Source organism: Capra hircus, chromosome 8, assembly GCF_001704415.2.
Source record: "Capra hircus breed San Clemente chromosome 8, ASM170441v1, whole genome shotgun sequence".
NCBI lineage: Eukaryota > Metazoa > Chordata > Mammalia > Artiodactyla > Bovidae > Capra > Capra hircus.
Genome location: NC_030815.1, coordinates 39096125 through 39110136, shown reverse-complemented (window position 1 = coordinate 39110136; position 14012 = coordinate 39096125).

The window sequence follows — 14012 nt, the reverse complement described above, 5'->3', positions numbered from 1 at the left end:
TAGGATAACAACTGATAACGATAGTATCTGAGTGCACAGATTCTGCCATAAGCACACCTACATTTGATTTGATCTCCAACTCCATCACTGTCGCTCTTCATCCTCTGCAAAACTTAATTTTATCATCTCTGCAATAGGTCTAAAGCCATCTAATTTATTGGATTATGAAGACTAAATGAGATAATTCTATATTCAGGCACTTAGCACCATGTCTAGCACACAGCATTAAGTTAGCAGTAGTAAACAACAACAGTGGGAACCTGTTACTAACTCTGAAGTCCCCCGAGATGGCAACAAGGACTGGGCCTTGCCCCGCAGAACCTCCACAGAAGAGACGAATGGAAGGGAGAAGTTACTAAAACCAGGCAAGAGCCATAGCTGTACCTGTATGAGAGGGCTCCCCGACAGGAGCTATGTTGTTCAGTAGAGGAAAGCAGTAGATGCTGACCTTTGGCCCAACAGGGTAAGATTCAATGGCTGCAGCCACTGCAAGCACCTCAACTCCAAATGGGGACAGAGTAGAAAAGAAAGACACATCCCCCTGTCCTTCTATGTTCTGATATCCTGCTGAAATCTTTCATCGGAAAAATCTGGTGGATTTCTGGATCCACTAGAAAGCCTGAAGATGAAGGAGGCCAGGTCTATGTAGCCTATAGAGGTCAGCTTGCTAGGCACGAAGACCTCTGACAAAATGTCCAAAAATCCAGCATACCATTTCTGCAACCTTGGGTTTATCATATTTTGAAGTCCTAGTTCAAAAGGAAGAAATGCTTCCACTAGAGTACCCAGCCATGGTGCCACTGAATTGGAAGCTGAAACTGCCCTCTGTTCATTTTGGTTCCTCATGGAACCAAATAGCTATACAATGAGAGCAAGGAGAAATGTGCATGACACCCAAGGATTAACTGGGCACATCTTAATACTCCCATGTGCAATGATGATCATAAGATAACTACAGTAACCTGATAATGTTGGGAGCACTTCAATTTCAGACCATGGAGGAACTGAAGTGTTGTATCACTGCACCAGGTTAAAAAAAAAAAAAAATCACAATCTACTAAGATACTGTATAGGGCAGGAAAAACATAAGTGAATGAAGTAGGAAATTATGATTATCAATTTATCTTTTTTAACCTAGCAATAAGCTATAGAGGCAGGGATTATTGGACCAAACCTGGGTCTCCTGCATTGCAGGCAGATTGTTTACAATCTGAGCCACCTGGGAGGCTCAGCTCTGTATATAAAATGTTAATTGATTATTTATTCCATGCCCTTGCTTTCTCTGTTTCCTTGTATGAACAGTAGTGATGGAGACAAACATTATAATTTAGTTTCTAGGTCAGAGTATTGACATCACTTCAAAGCAACACAGTAGTTAATAGGACTCTCTGATTCTCATGTTTAGGGAATGAGTTTCTCTCCATCTGAACAAAGGGGAAAAATAAATCTTGGGTGGCAAAACGGGTAAACTATCTGGGTCTTCTGTTTGCCTCCCTTCATACCTATTCTCCTCTCTTGCCTGCCTTATTCTATACCCCAGAAGCTGACCTCTTTGGAAAACATCACCTGGGCTCTTCTCAGCTGACTTATATTTGGTTTTGGACTATGGAGGCATCCACAGGAGACAGGAGGCAGGAGGAAAGAGAAATAGGGTACATTTTATGCATTCTTTCTCTGTTTTAGGATCTGGCAGTGGTAGTGTCTTTTCACCACTGAAGCTCTTGATCAGCAGCCCCTCCTCTGTGGCTTGAGGTCACAGAGCTCTGGGAATGCTCTCTTCCCTTACTTTTCGGCCTAGAGATGGTATGGGTTTCTTGCCATTGCTATTACTCTCAACCTGATGGTTCTTCACCCCTAATTGGTAGTTGAGATGCTTCAACTGGATGATTCTCTTAATCCTACTCCCTTTAATTGCCTTCTAATTACCGTTTAAGATCTCTTTAGTCAAACTAACTGAGTAGAATTCCAATTCCCGGTGAAAACCCAATGGATACACTTTATACACATACATTATAAATATTCTTGTATGTATTTTAAAATATAAGTGAAAAAAGTGACCATAAGAATATCTATTCTGGGAATTGAGAGAAATATTGGCATAGATATTGAAGACATAGAATGTGGGATGAAAAGATTAAAGGAAAATTATTTCAATACCAAGTGACATATAACCTTAACTAGTGTGTACATTATTTCCAATTTTATGAATTTGTGAAAGTGTGTATATGTGCTCTATGCACACATACAGACAGGTACTTTTAAAAATCAGTTTACATTATAGCATAAGAATTTTCATGTTACTAAATGACATTCATATATACCATTTTTAACATATATAAGATTTTAAGCAAGTATGTACAATTTTCATTTTGATATTTCTGATTTTTTTGCTTCTGTCAGTGACATCATTGTTAATCAACTATGCTCCAATGTAAAACTTTATAAAATAGAATTAAGTGACTTCCCAGAGCCTTAAAAAATAACATCAGGATAATCACCTTCATATATATATGTGTGTATATGTATATAGCTTTTTAATATTTTGATTGGAAGTACTGAATTAAATAGTATACATGTTTTAGAAAGAATTGACATAAAGTGCATAAAATCCATAACTCACTGAAAAACCCCCTACCTCAGGACAATAAAAGTACTCAATATTTCCCTGTATATCCATAAATTGGTTTTTTTAAGTTTTTAATTGGAGAATTGGGATTGACATATTCAACACTACTATGTCTGGAAGGAGGACCAACTGACAAGGACCTACTGTGTGGCACAGAGAACTCTATTTAGTGTTCCATGGTGGCTTATATGGGAGGAAAATCTAAGGGAGAGTGTGCATGTGTGTATATGTAGCTGATTCACTTTGCTGTGCACCTGAAGCTGGCACAGAATTGTAGATCAAACAAAGTTTTTGAAAGTTCAGGGTGTACTCAGATGTATTTCCTTTTAAAGAGACGCTTTCTAAAGGAGTATGAATTTCTTTCTCCATTACAATGGGAACTAAGTTTAGCCAAGAACTTCAGTCTGTGAAGGAGAGCATGGAGCTAAGGATAGAAACTCTTCAGTATTAAGCTATTCTGGAATGGTGGTGTCTGTATTCTGGAACAGAGTCTGAATTTTAACCTTAGACTTCATTCATGGGGCACCCTGTTGATTCAAATGTAGACTGGGCACAATCTGAACCAGCAGAGCATCACTGAGCTTTGTGCAGCCTACTTTGGACTTTGTCCATTCTTCTAGTGACATCATGTGGCCCTATAATATAATGACAACAGTGGACTTATTGTCTCCCTGCCTAGAAAACTTTAGATTGAGATATAATTCACATATCATAAAATTTACCATTTAAGATTATGCAGTTTAGTAGCTTTTAGTTTATTCAAAATGTTGTTCAACTATTACCTCTATCTAATTCTATAACATTTTCATCACCCCCCAAAGAAACCCCATACCCATTAGCAGTCACTCCTCATTGTGTCACTTCCCCTCTGGCCCCTGGCATATCTTAATCTCTTTCAGTCTCAGTTCTGTTGTTCAGTTACTCAGTCACATCCAACTCTTTGCAACCCCATGGACTCCAGCATCCCAGGCTTTTCTTTCCTTCACTGTCTCCTGGAGTTTGCTCAAACTCATGTCTATTGAGTCGATGATGCCATCCAACCACCTCATCCTCTGTCGCCCTCTTCTGTTAACCCCCTTTTCCTCCTGTCTGTCTCAATAGATTTGCCTATTCTAGACATTTTATATGAATAGAATCATACAATGTATGGCCTTTTGTTTTGTTTTGTTTTTAAATTTTAAAATCTTTAATTCTTACATGCGTTCCCAAACATGAACCCCCCTCCCACCTCCCTCCCCACAACATCTCTCTGGGTCATCCCCATGCACCAGCCCCAAGCATGCTGCACCCTGCGTCAGACATAGACTGGTGATTCAATTCTTACATGATAGTATACATGTTAGAATGTGTATGGCCTTTTGTATGTGACTTCTTTCACACAGCATAAGTCTTTTTTTTAAATAGCATACTGTTTTCAGGGTACATCCAAGTTGTAACATCTATCAGCATTTTGTTCCTTTTAATGGTGGAATAATATTTCATTGCATGGATGTACCAAATTTTGTTTATCCATTCAAAATTTATGAACATTTGGATTGTTCCTATGTTTTTGCTATTATGGACTGTGCTGAGATGAACATTTCATACCAGTTATTGTACCTGTGTTTTCATCAGCAGTGAATAAGAATACTAATTTCATGGCTCAGTTGTATGGACATAGACATTGAAATGTGATGGGTGATAGAAGCAAGGTCCGATGCTATAAAGAGCAATATTGCATAGGAATCTGGAACGTTAGGTCCATGTATCAAGGCAAATTGGAAGTGGTCAAATAGGAGATGGCAAGAGTGAACATCAACATTCTAAGAATCAGCAAACTAAAATGGACTGGAATGGGTGAATTTAACTCAGATGACCATTATATCTACTACTATGGGCAGGACTCTCTTAGAAAAAATGGAGTAGCCATCATAGTCAACAAAAGAAATGCAGTACTTGGATGCAATCTCAAAAACAACAGAATGATCTCTATTCATTTCCAAGGCAAACCATTCAATATCATGGTAATCCAAGTCTATGCCCCGATCAGTAATGCTGAAGAAGCTGAAGTTGAACGGTTCTGTGAAGACCTACAAGACCTTTTGGAAAAGATGCCCAAAAAAGATGCCCTTTTCATTATAGGGGACTGGAATGCAAAAGCAGGAAGTCAAGAAACACCTGGAGTAACAGGCGAATTTGGCCTTGGAGTACGAAATGAATCAGGGCAAAGGCTAATAGGGTTTTGCCAAGAGAACATACTGGTCGTAGCAAACACCCTCTTACAACAACACAAGAGAAGACTCTACACATGGACACCACCAGATGGTCAACACCAAAATCAGATTGATTATATTCTTTGCAGCCAAAGATGGAGAAGCTCTATACAGTCAGCAGAAATATGAATGGGAGCTGACTGTGTCTCAGATCATGAACTCCTTATAGCCAAATTCAGACTGAAATTGAAGAAAGTAGGGAAAACCACTAGACCATTCAGGTATGACCTAAATCAAATCCCTTATGATTATACAGTGGAAGTGAGAAATAGAGCTAAGAGCCTAGATCTGATAGACAGAGTGCCTGATGAACTATGGACGGAGGTTCGTGACATTGTACAGGAGACAGGGATGAACAACATCCCCAAGAAGAAGAAATGCAAAAAAGCAAAATGGCTGTCTGAGGAGGCCTTACAAATAGCTATGGAAGGAAGAGAAGTGAAAAGCGAAGGAGAAAAGGAAAGATATAAGCATCAGAATGCAGAGTTCCAAAGAATAGCAAGGAGAGGTAAGAAAGCCTTCCTGGCGATCAATGCAAAGAAATAGAGGAAAACACTAGAATGGGAAAGACTAGAGATCTCTTCAAGAAAATTAGAGATACCAAGGGAACATTTCATGCAAAGATGGGCTCAATAAAGGACAGAAATGGTATGGACCTAACAGAAGCAGAAGATATTAAGAAGAGGTGGCAAGAATACACAGAAGAACTGTACAAAAAAAGGTCTTCATGACCCAGATAATCACGATGGTGTGATCACTCACCTAGAGTCAGACATCCGGGAATGTTAAGTCATTAGGAAGCATCGCTATGAACAAAGCTAGTGGAGGTGATGGAATTCCAGTTGAGCTATTTCAAATCCTAAAAGATGATGCTGTGAAAGTGCTGCACTCAGTATGTCAGCAAATTTGGAAAACTCAGCTGTGGCCACAGGACTGGAAAATGTCAGTTTTCATTCCAATCCCAAAGAAAGGCAATGCCAAAGAATGCTCAAACTACCACACAATTGCACTCATCTCACATGCTAGTAAAGTAATGATCAAAATTCTCCAAGCCAAGCTTCAGCAGTATGTGAACCATGTACTTCCAGATGTTCAAGCTGGTTTTAGAAAAGGCAGAGGAACCAGAGATCAAACTGCCAACATCTATTAGATCATCAAAAAAGCAAGAGGGTTCCAGAAAAACATCTATATCTGCTTTATTGACTATGCCAAAGCCTTTGACTGTGTGGATCACAATAAACTGTGGAAAATTCTGAAAGAGATGGGAATACCAGACCACCTGACCTGCCTCTTGAGAAATCTGTATACAGGTCAGGAAGCAACAGTTAGAACTGGACATGGAACAACAGACTGGTTCCAAATAGGAAAAGGAGTACATCAAGGCTGTATATTGTCACCCTGCTTGTTTAACTTCTATGCAGAGTACATCATGAGAAACACTGGGCTGGAAGAAGCACAAGCTGGAATCAAGGTTGCCAGGAGAAATATCAATAACCTCAGATATGCAGATGATACCACCTTTATAGCAGAAAGTGAAGAACTGAAGAGCCTCTTGATGAAAGTGAAAGAGGAGAGTGAAAAAGTTGGCTTAAGGCTCAACGTTCAGAAAACTAAGATTATGGCATCCGGGCCCATCACTTCATGGCAAATAGATGGGGAAACAGTGGAAACAGTGGCTGACTTTATTTTGGGGGGCTCCAAAATCACTACAGATGGTGATTGCAGCCGTGAAATTAAAAGACACTTACTCCTTGGAAGGAAAGTTATGACCAACATAGACAGTGTATTAAAAAGCAGAGACATTACTTTGTCCACAAAGGTCCATCTAGTCAAGGCTATGGTTTTTCCAGTAGTCATGTATGGATGTGTGATAGTTGGACTGTGAAGAAAGCTGAGCATTGAAGAATTGATGCTTTTGAACTGTGGTGTTGGAGAAGACTCTTGAGAGTCCCTTGGACTGCAGGGAGATCCAACCAGTCCATCCTAAAGGAGATCAGTCCTGGGTGTTCACTGGAAGGTCTGATGTTGAAGCTGAAACTCTGATACTTTGGCCACCTGATGCAAAGAGCTGACTCATTTGAAAAGACCTTAATGCTGGGAAAGATTGAGGGCAGGAGGAGAAGGGAACGACAGAGGCTGAGATGGTTGATTGGCGTCACTGACTCAATGGACATGAGTTTGGGTAAACTCCGGGAGTTGGTGATGGATAAGGAGGCCTGGCATGCTGCAGTTCATGGGGTCACAAAGAGTCAGACACAACTGAGCAACTGAACTGAGCTGAACGCTGAAACCAGAGTACCTGGGTTTGAATCTCATTTGTACCACTTCCTAGTTATGTAAGTTTAGATAAGTTACATAAGTTTTGTGCCTCAGTATTCACATCTCTAAAATAGTGGCAATAATAGAATCTTTTTAATAGGATTGTTGTAAAATTAAAGCTAGCTAATGGTGAGGGCTTCCCAGGTGACTCAGTGGTAAAAAATCTGCATACCCAGCGGGAAATGCAGGTTTGAACCCTAGGTTGGGAAGATTCCTCTGGAGAAGGAAGTGGCAACTCACTCCAGTATTCTTGCCTGAGAAATCCCAAGGACAGAGGAACATGGCAGACTGCAGTCCATGGAGTCACAAAGAGTCGGAGATGACTGAGCGACTAAACAGCAACAGCAGTGCACTGAATCACCAAGATATGGTGTCTGACATATTAAAAAATGATACATGTTTTACTATTACTGTTAACTTTTAATATTTATTATAATTATTGCATTTTGTTTTGTTAACTTGATAGTTGAAAAAGTGATGAAGAAATCATTTGTTGAGGTTTGCCATTGAAATGGAATAATTAGAGACAACAGTAATTCAGCCAAGTCAAGTAAAGCTTTTTCGAGCAGTGAGGAGTTATATTTGAGTGTAACCTGAATAAAACTGAGGCTTCACATGGTTCACTCCAAGCATGTAATAGCATTCTAAGAAAACAGCAACAGACTGCTAAAGCATTTAAGAATAGTACATAAACTTTCTTAAGCAGTCCCTTGGAAATGATCTGCACAGCGTATTTAACAGGGAATTCCTAAAATCTTCTCTACATATTGCTTTCTTTCCAAGTATTTTTCCACTAACAGTAGCTGCTTATATTTTTCCTACTTCTCAAACATGGGGTTTCCATATCACTGTTATGGAAGTAGTTAAATCCCTGATAACTTCCTTCCCCTACAGCCTATGCCGCTCACATAACCCTGTTCCTTGCCACTGACTCTCAGCTCCTGTACCTCTGAGAAATTCAGACTGGTCTCCTACCTGGAATTTCTCCTACCCCCACCCCCTTTTTTAAAAAATTGAAAACATTCCCTGAAATTTGATGAATAAAATGGTCTGCCTTATTATATATTCCTTCTCTTTTGCAGCTCTTCACAAGAGGGACACAACATCTGTTTGGGCCATCCAGAGACATCAAAAAACCATTCCCAGGTTTCATTCTTTATTCTTTTTCTCTTTTTTCTGTGGCAAGGATCCCTGGAAATGCTAAACAGTGTCTATTAAACTTCTTCCAAGCAGACCTGGGAGCAGCATGTCAATATTAGACTTTATTTTCCCCATGCCAACTCCCTCATCTTCTTCTTAGGACCTCCAAGAACATATGAAAACTGATGAGTTCACTGGGTTAATTTTTTTTGTGGTTACAGCAGGCATTAATTATCCCCTTATCAAAACATAGCAAATGAGGGTTATCTTCATAACTGTTGGAGTCTGTGACATACAGAGTAAGGATACCCAATAATTTTGCTTGATATCAACCCTACTGTACCAGCTGCAAACTAAAACCACCTTTTCCAACTCACACCTCACAAGGCCTCACTGGGTTTGTGGATAAACTGCTTATCTTTATCCGCTGGGGCCTTGCCTTGAGAGAGCAGGACTTCAAGGGGTAGAAGTATGCACATGTTGCTTCTGACTTTCCAAGTCTACCTCAGTGTTTGAGATCAGAGTGTCACTATCCTATCTTACTCTTAAAATGCTGCTATGGTCTTCTCTTTTGGCTTTGTCAACTCTGATGAACACAAAATTAGCGAGAGTTTCTGAGTCAGGGGCCTCTGCGTGGGGTTGTAAAATGTCTGTTCAGTTCAGTTCAGTCACTCAGTTGTGTCCGACTCTTTGCGACCCCATGAATCACAGCACACCAGGCCTCCCTGTCCATCACTCATGTCCATCAAGTCAGTGATGCCATCCAGCCATCTCATCCTCTGTCATCCCCTTCTCCTCCTGCCCCCAATCCCTCTCAGCATCAGAGTCTTTTCCAATGAGTCAACTCTTCATATGAGGTGGCCAAAGTATAGGAGTTTCAGCTTTAGCATCAGCCCTTCCAAAGAACACCCAGGGCTGATCTCCTTTAGGATGGACTGGTTGGATCTCCTTGCAGTCCAAGGGACTCTCAAGAGTCTTCTCCAACACCACAGTTCAAAAGCATCAATTCTTCAGTGCTCAGCTTTCTTCACAGTCCAACTCTCACATCCATACATGACCACTGGGAAAAACAAAGCCTTGACTAGATGGACCTTTGTTGGCAAAGTAATGTCTCTGCTTTTGAATATGCTATCTAGCATATTTCACATGTTTCTAGTTGGCTTGTTCTTCCACAAGCATGTATGAAACCTATGCTTTCCCCTTGCTTTCCACACTGCCATATTCTGTAGGAAGTAAAGCAGTTCATCCCTAAAGAGCACACATGCACGCACACACAGACATGCATGCACACCTTAATGCTAATGCCTTAGCTTATGGTCTTTCTCAACCTCTGAGACTTTTCCTCTGCATACTTGTCAAAGGAATGCTCTACCTATAACTCATATCTGGCATAGTGTTCCCAGTTAGTTTCTTCAGCTTATGATAGAAAATGATCTAGACCAGTCATGTTGTACCCTGATTAAGTCCCATGAACAGGACCAAGGCCTTGGACCAGTTCAGCATACTGCCACCAACTTTCCATTTCTGGAAGGGATTGTAATTTCTTCTTAAAAAATTATGAGTCTCTCGATAGGTTATGACCAGTTTCCAGTGATAATTTAATGGAAGAGTTTGTGTTTCATTTTGAGACTTCCTTAAAGAGCTCACAAATATTTGAAAACCTGTAACTCTGGGTATAATATCCTACTCTGGAACAGCATATTACATCATATCTATCATCCCTGATTCCCTTTTCTTTCTTACCACTAATGTCCATCAACAAGTTCTATTAATTATATTTAGAATGTAGTCTATGGCAGTAGCTCCTAAGGTCTCCCAACTTCCATGCTAGCCCCTTGGTACTCCATACTTAAGACCACAGCATGGGTTTTGGAATATCCATCAGGTAACCCTCCTGCTTTAAATTATCCAGTGGCTTTCCATTGCAATTAGAATCCAACCTTCCTCCTTTGGTGTTCAGAACCCTTCATGATCTGATCACCAGCCCCACTTCACTCTGTACTCCAGCCACAGTGACCTTCATTCCAAGAACTTGCCAAGTTTTTTGCTACAGATGGAAAAACCTTGGTTTTTCAGTTTTTCCATATCTTGACCATTCTACCAGGAATGTTCTTCCTGCAAGTCATTTCATGTTGGTCTTCATAATTCATTTCTCAAATATCACCTCTTCAAGGAGTCTTCCCTGGCCACTACACTAAAGGAGACTCACATCAAGGCATTCTAGCATACTGTCCCCTCATTTTCTTTATTTTTTTGTTTTTCATAGTACTTTCCAGTATCTGAAATTTCTGTTTATTAGTTTATGTTTGGAACCGCCACCCCCGCCCCTACCCCCCATCTCTCTCTGTCTCTGTCTCCAAGAATAGAAAGGTCTTGCTATCCTTTCAGGATAGGGTGGGGGAAAAGGAAAAGACTACTTCCCATTCTGTTATGCTGAGTCTATAATCATGAATGGCAGATAATTATGTTCTAGATCCAGTAACCTGGATGTGACTATCAAAGGATGTGGCCTTTGAATAACAACCATTTATTCATACCAGAAAACAAAAATCAGTTTTTCCCTTTCAAGTAAAGATTTTGAAGACTTTTAGACTTTTAGAACTAAAATCAAGAATGAGTATAAAATAATATAGAGGCAATTCCACAGAGATGTTTGAACTAAATCATGTCCTCAAACCAAGTGAAATGACTCACTAGGGGACGTTTTCATTTGTTCAATATTCACTTAGGCTACTTACTTCTGAAGATATTAAATCTATAAAATATTCCCAGTATCCTCTGAAAGGGTATTTCCCTATTGTCGATTCTGTTTTTAGCAGTCTTCTATTCATTTATCGAGATTCTTTGGAATTATTCACCATAGAGTGTTCCCAACTGTCCACCACACTTATCTGAGTCATAATTATCTATATCTGTGTTTGTGAATTCCTTGAGGATAAGGGACATTGTTGGAGGCCATGTCTTTCTTCTAAAGTATCCACGATCTGGGAGCTACCCTTTGGAGCCAAGAGCTCTTCACCTGACCAGCTCTTCTCCAGTTCAGGACGGGAAGGAAGGAGACAAAAACAGTCATTTTTAAGTAAGAGAAGCATATGAGTATGGGTGCCAGGTGATGACGGCTGCTACCCCTAGGGCATCTACACATATTAATTGCCCCTGTATTTTAAACAGTTATATAATCAGGGCTTCCCAGGTCACGTGCAGTGGTAAAGAATCTGCTTCCCAATGCAAGAGATGCCAGAGATGCGGGTTCAATGCCTGGGTCAGGAAGAGTCCCCTGGAGTAGGAAATGGCAACAGCTTCAGAAAATTGCCTGGAAAATTCCATGGACAGAGGAGCCTGGCGGGCTACAGCCATGGGGTCGCAAGAGGGTTGGACACTACTTAGCCACTCAGTAGCAAATCATATAAAAAGGGTAAAGTGTTCTGCTCCATGAGATCTGTTTGGCACCAGCCTATGGGGCTTCCCTGGTGGCTCAGACGGTAAAGTGTCTGCCTGCAATGCGGGGGACCCGAGTTCGATCCCTGGGTCAGGAAGATCCCCTGGAGAAGGAAGTGGCAACCCACTCCAGTACTCTTGCCTGGAAGATTCCATGGATGGGGGAGCTTGGTGGGCTACAGTCCATGGAGTCACAAAGAGTCGGACACGATGAAGCAACTTCACTTTGACTTTCACTATGGGAGTATGAATAGCTGTCAAAGGTGGAAGCAACAGTTGGTGAGAGTTGGTGAATGGGGACAGAGAGAGAAATGGGCATAGCATACAACTGTGGCTTATAAATCTAGGTAATCAAGGAATAGAACATGGAGCAAAATCTGGATGTTGTCTATATATAATAATAAAATTCATTATCTACATTGTTAGTGAAAACAAAGCAGTTTGTCAGTTTTTTTTAAGTATCTTTATTATGTACCATTCTTAATGATCAAGAAAGTTTACTGGAAATTGCTCCTTCACCAGGAAATTCAGGTCCACTTGTAAGATCCTGAAATCTATCTCTCTAAGGATAGGACAAGCATAGACCATGTTGCTTGTTTCAGGGGCAAGAGTGAAAGTAGAAAGGGCAGAGGTAGAGGGAAGAGTAGTGTTGATAACAATTAACCAAACTAAATGAAGGAAGGGGGTTTATACTGTAATTGCAAAGAATTCTTCATTCAGTTTTTTCCCTTAAACATTATGCTATCAGTTTTAAAAACTTCAGTGTGCATGTAAATCATATGGGGATGGTGTTGAAATGTAGACTCTCAGGACCACCCCCAGATTTAACAGGCCTGTGGCAGAAACCTGGAATCTGTGTTTATTTTTTTTTAATGTAAAAATATTTTATTTATTTTATTTTTTTAAATTTTAAAATCTTTAATTCTTACATGCGTTCCCAAACATGAACCCCCCTCCCACCTCCCTCCACATAACATCTCTCTGGGTCATCCCCATGCACCAGCCCCAAGCATGCTGTATCCTGCGTCAGACATAGACTGGCAATTCAATTCTTACATGATAGTATACATGTTAGAATGCCATTCTCCCAAATCATCCCACCCTCTCCTTCTCCCTCTGAGTCCAAAAGTCCGTTATACACATTGGAATCTGTGTTTAAATGACTATCCCAAGTCAACTGTGACGCAAGTGACTCTCAGAAATGCTCTGAGAAACAGGACATTGGCAATGATGAGTTTTTCACCTCTAAAGATGAACAGAGTGGTGGGGGGGGGGTGTGTGAACAGGACATGGTGATTCTAGAGATGATCAGGTAGGTGACTACTTCTACAGCTGTGGCTTCCCGCTACTTATCTCCTGTCTCAGCACTCCTCCATCCACTTCCCCCAAATCACAAAACCTGAAGAAGGTTTTGGGAGTAATGCCCCCCTGGTTGTTAAATTTTCATATGCTTCTTTGAGGTGATAAAAATCTATTTTTTTCTTAACTCATCTTGTTTTTCTAACTCCAGAAGATATACAAACTCCATTAAGCTTAATAAATGGTATGGGAAAATATGAATGGTTGAAGGGTGGAAACAGGTGGGTGAGATGAACAAAATCAAAAACCCTCAGATTACTAATTACTCAGATTACCAATATGTAAGTCATCAGGCAGAAAGCTCAGTACATACCTTCCATTCCCATCAACAGCTTCAGAGAAAGACAAATTCCACTCACCTCCTGCCTTCCCTGCTGATCATTATGTAGACCCTGAACACTGTTTTGGTAAAACAAATAAACAGTCCCCCTGGCCCTCAGTTTTAAAAAATTATTCATGCATCATAGAGGCTGTCTAAGAGGATATTACTTATCTGCCTACTCAGTAAATTATTTGCTCCAGATAACTCAGTGAGTTAGTGGTAGGTGGCTCTAGAGCCAGCTTTTTCCTGTGTGACAATCATGACCCCAATAGCAGGTCTTGAAAATCCTGGGTCTTGACTGTCATTTTTAGACAAATGAAACTGGTTAAATAGAAAATATCACAGGGGATTAAGTTGAAAAAACATGATTCTATTCCACCATGTGGTCTCAAAGAGATTTGAGCTAAATCTCCAAGTCTATTACAGTTTTATTAAGGCTAAAGAGAATTTCATACCCCCCACTAGATTTTAAAGGTAGTATCATCTTGTGTATTTTTCCAAGTTAAAAAATAATAATAATAAAAATATGTGATATTCTAAGAATGTGAAAGGCCTT